This window comes from Amblyomma americanum, chromosome 5 (assembly GCF_052857255.1).
Source record: "Amblyomma americanum isolate KBUSLIRL-KWMA chromosome 5, ASM5285725v1, whole genome shotgun sequence".
In the NCBI taxonomy this organism is placed as follows: domain Eukaryota; kingdom Metazoa; phylum Arthropoda; class Arachnida; order Ixodida; family Ixodidae; genus Amblyomma; species Amblyomma americanum.
In genome coordinates this window covers 20,497,681-20,502,194 of record NC_135501.1, presented here as the reverse complement: position 1 = coordinate 20,502,194, position 4,514 = coordinate 20,497,681, and the positions used below count along the sequence as shown (strand labels likewise).

The 4,514-nt window shown below is 50.6% G+C and overlaps 1 non-coding gene across 1 annotated transcript; it reads left to right on the top strand.

Annotated features, from left to right (window-relative positions):
• Positions 1-2,887: 2,887 nt before the first annotated feature.
• On the top strand, positions 2,888-2,959 carry TRNAS-ACU (transfer RNA serine (anticodon ACU)). Its single transcript has one exon. It is a non-coding gene; the product is annotated as a tRNA-Ser (tRNA).
• The last annotated feature ends 1,555 nt before the right edge of the window (positions 2,960-4,514 follow it).

Below are 4,514 nucleotides of genomic sequence, written 5' to 3'. Positions count from 1 at the left end.
TGCAAGTCTCCAGCAGTGTGTTGAGGCAGTTGCTTACGGCGTTGGCAGGACAGGGAAGAGCGGACGTATTTGACGATGAAGGTATAGATGGCGCGCGAGTAGTACCGGAGACGGATGCGAGTGTACGTCTCAATACTGCCGCATGGTCGCATTGCGGGTCAGCGTGCAAAAAGGAGCAGATTTAGGAGCGTATATGTGGAATAAAGAGAAGCTTTTTGCGTCCATATGGGTTACAGTTACGGCAAAAAAGGAAGCTGTCGAGAATGACAAAATGGCAAGCTTGGCGGCGATTGGCGCGGGATGCTGGAGTTGCAGAGAGATCAGGTAGAAAGTCGAAAGGAGAGGCAATCCATTGATCTTTACGCTGCTGTGAAGGCAAGCTGGTCTCTCATGAGCGAACGAGCAGTGGCTTCGTGGGTGGAGAGGCTAGCAATCTCGGGAGGTAGCGGGAGCGGAACAAGGAATCATCGTCCTGATGCTTGCGGCCCGACCGATAGACGATGCTCTTGCAGGCGGAGAGCCCACCGAGCTAGTCAGCCAGAAGGATGTTTATCGAAGAAAACTAACAAAGGGCATGATGGACCATAACCACGTCAAAATGACGGCCATGTAGGTGAGGGCGAAGGATGAGAGTGCCTAAGCGATAGATGAGCACTTTTTTTTTTCCGTGGCTGAATAGTTGCAATCGACTATCGTGATGCTGCGGCAGGCGTACGCAGCTACATAATCGCCGAACCCATATTTGCGCTGAGCGATTACACCACCACTGACTTCGGTGTATACTGCGGTTGGTGATTGCGGGTCAAACTGGCGCAGGATGGATAGCACCCTGAGGAGGTTTTGCTAGGTGTTGTAGGCGTGTCGCATGCGAGCGCCGAACTCAAGAAATCCACGGTTAAAGAGGCAACAATGGCCGCAAAGATACGAATAAAATGCTGAAAATGAGAACAGAGGCCTAGGAAGCTGCGCAGTTCCTTAGCGGTAGTGTGCTTAATAAAACATGTTGCGGGGCTAGTTGGTGATGCATTTTCTTTTGTTGAAATTAAACAGCGCTACATATTTAGACGAATACATACCTTTCATGTCTTGCTATGTATAACCTTAAACATTTAGCGCTGTTTAATTTCAAGAAAAGTTAATGGTAGTGTAGGTTTTCAAAAACCAGTCACGGCACGAGGTTAGGCGGTGTCGGCACGGACACCCTCCTTTGACACATCGTGGCCTAAAATGGTCAATTGTTGAGGAGAAAATCGACAATTTTAAGTTTTTATGGTTTACGCGGGATTAACTTCAGAAAACGACTCAGGTTATTAGGGACGCTGTGGTGAAGGGCTCCTGTAATTTAGACCAACTAGGGTTCTTTAACGTGCGCTGGCGTCGCACAGTATACCGGCCTCTAGAATTTTGACTCCATAGAAATTCGACCGAAGCGGCCGGGATCAAATCTATTTTAAGTTTAGCTGCAGGCCGGCATCTGCAAGGCAGGTCAAGGCGTGCGTGATCCGGGACAGATGAGTCTCGGTTTCGGGCGAAAAACCACACCGTCGACCAGAAAGCACAGGCACGACTCGCACTTCAGGCCTCGCCAAATAGGGTCCATCATGCGCTCAAAAGTAGCTGGAGCATTTCAGAGGCCATAAAACATGGCGCCAAATTCATACAGGCCGTCAGGGGTCACAAATGCCGTTTTAGGATGGATAATGAAATCATTACGATGGAGAATGAAATCAATGGGCTGGATGGCGCCGAGGCTCTCACAGTGGCGCACAGCGGAATAATACGCAAAAGTAATGGTCAGGAAAAGCGCTGTAATTCTGACTGACAGCGTAAGGTACGTGCAGAAACTTGCGGCGGAATAATACGGGAGTTGGTGTAAAAACTACGCTGCTGTCGCGAACAAAGTCACAAGTAATGGACACAAGAACAGCAGAGCACGCAAATTGGTCAGCGTCAGTGGCAGCGACGGCTTTAGGAGAAGAGTAGAGGGGGCAGGGGCCGAATAGGATTCGCTGACCTCAAAATTAATGAAGATTAGCTTAGCTAATCCAGGATATACAAAGCGAAAGATGTCGGCGTTCACTGTGTTCATTGGCGTTGGCGTTGACAATGTTCTAGAGAGCGATGGCTTTGAGGAAAGAAAGGGCGCATAACTAACTCGCTCCTTGGATATGCGGACGCCTCATTCGTGTTTTGATACAAGTGGCGGTAGTGAGAGAGAGATGTGGCCTTGGTGCATTATCGCTGACAGCGTTGTAGCTGACATGCGGCACTGCAGCAATAGCTAGATAACTGCATGCCACCTCCCAGGGTGGCAGGGAGGGCGCGCTGTCTACCCACTGCGCGGAACGCAATCAAGGCAGGCTTTTGCAGTTGGACGTCAACGCCACGTACATGAAAGCGAGATTGAGGTTTCCACTGACTCACGGAGCCGGTTGTGCGCCTTTCCTTTCGTGAAAATGAACGGCCTTTGCAAAGTTGTCAACGCCGACGAACTGTATGAACGCCGTCAGCTCACTTGTTTTTTTTTTTTTTTTGAGGAAAGGAAATGGCACAGTAACCGCCTAGCATATCTGAGTGGACCCCCGAACCGCGCCGTAAAGGAAGGGATACCGGAGAAGGGAAAAAAGAAAGAGAAAACTGAAAATTGAAAGTATGGAGGCAAAACGCTAAGCGCCCGTGTGCTGTGCGATGTCAGTGCACGTTAAAGATCCCCAGCAGTTCGAAATTATTCTTGAGCCCTCAACTACGGCACCTCTTTCTTCCTTTCTTCTTTCACTTCCTCCTTTATCCCTTCCCCTATGTCGCGGTTCAGGTGTCCAACGATATATGAGAGAGACATTGCGCCATTTCTTTTCCCCAGAAACCAATTAATAATAAAATTGATCCAGCCGCGGTGGCTCAGTGGTTAGGGCGCTGGGCTACTGATCCGGAGTTCCCGGGTTCGAACCCGGCCGCGGCGGCAGCGTTTTTATGGAGGCAAAACGCTAAGGCGCTCGTGTGCTGTGCGATGTCAGTGCACCACCCAGGTGGTCGAAATTATTTTGGAGCCCTCCACTATGGCACCTCTCCCTTTCTTCTTTCACTCCCTCCTTTATCCCTTCCCTTACGGCGCGGTTCAGGTGTCCAACGATATATGAGACAGATAGTGCGCCATTTCCTTTCCCCAAAAACCAATTATTATTATTATTAAAATTGAAAGCTGGATTTTGAGGACAGGCGGGCGCGGCGCAGCGGCGGAACACCTGTGGCTCGGTGCTACTAGTGGCGCATGCGCAGTAGTGACTGGGGAGCGAGAGAGAGAAATAAGCGCGGCGAGGCACGCGTTGTGACATCATGTGCCTCCTCGGAGTACCGCCACTGCGAAATCTCTCTGCGGTACTCTGCGGAGTACCGCCACTGCGGCCAGTAATACTTTCGCTTTAAAAACTCCAGTTCGGCACGGGCACAGTCGATGACGGCATTATGGCGCGACAAGATGTCCCAACCAACGATTACGTCACGAGAACAGGTTGGTAAATTGAGGAATGAAATTACGTACAACGCGTCTTCAATAACCATTCGTGCAGTGCACGTCACTAACGGCTCCATAGGTAGCGCATTTGCCTTGCGTAGCGAGACACTAGAAAGTGGTGTGGTCAGTGTTCGCAAGGAACGGCAAAAAGTTGCAGCCATAGCAGAAACTGCAGCAGCTGTATCCACTAGCGCCAGAACAGAAACACCTTCTACCAAAACTTCTATAAGTTTGCCGGGAGAGAAATGGGGCCTTTGGCATTACACTCCTGCCACAGTTCTCGCCTCAGGAACGGCGGCATCGAGCCCGCACTCAGCATCGTTGTCTTCAGTCCCGCTGAAGAGGGCGGGGTCCCGTTGACGGAGGGAACCGGAACATGGGACTGTCGGGCTGACTTTCACGGCTTGATGGTTGTCGTATGCAGGTATACTGGGTTCGGAGGCGTGCGCCTGCGGAATTTCAGAACGGACGGGGACGACAAACCAAATTTGCACCAAACGCAAGAGCGGTTTATTTGTTGACGCCAAGGTAGGCGGAAGGAGCGGTGAAGCAGCGGTGGGCCTCAAGCGGTCAGGCTGAGCAGGATCTCTCGTGGAGCGATGGCAATGATGATGATGATGATGACCTCACGCTTAGTGGCACATACGCACGACGGGGGATGGCCAGGGTGCATAGCGGACACAAACAAATGCACTCAAGGGAAGGAGTGGAGCAGTGTGCTAATTTCGTGATCTAGACTCAACTTTGGATAAAAAATAGAAAAATACAACGGTAATGAAAAATCACTGAATTCTCATTCCAGCAGAGGAGCCTACGTAATGCAAATATATATTCGTGAATGAAATCGGGCACCGGTTTCAGGTGACATTCCTTGGCGCTTGCCCCGAAGGACAGGTGAATCGGAATCGATACAAGAAGCCCGAGTCGAGCGAGGGGGATCTCCAAGTAAATTCTGCAGAGAGCAGCAAACCGCTGGCAAAGTGGGAAGTGATCTATGGCTTCA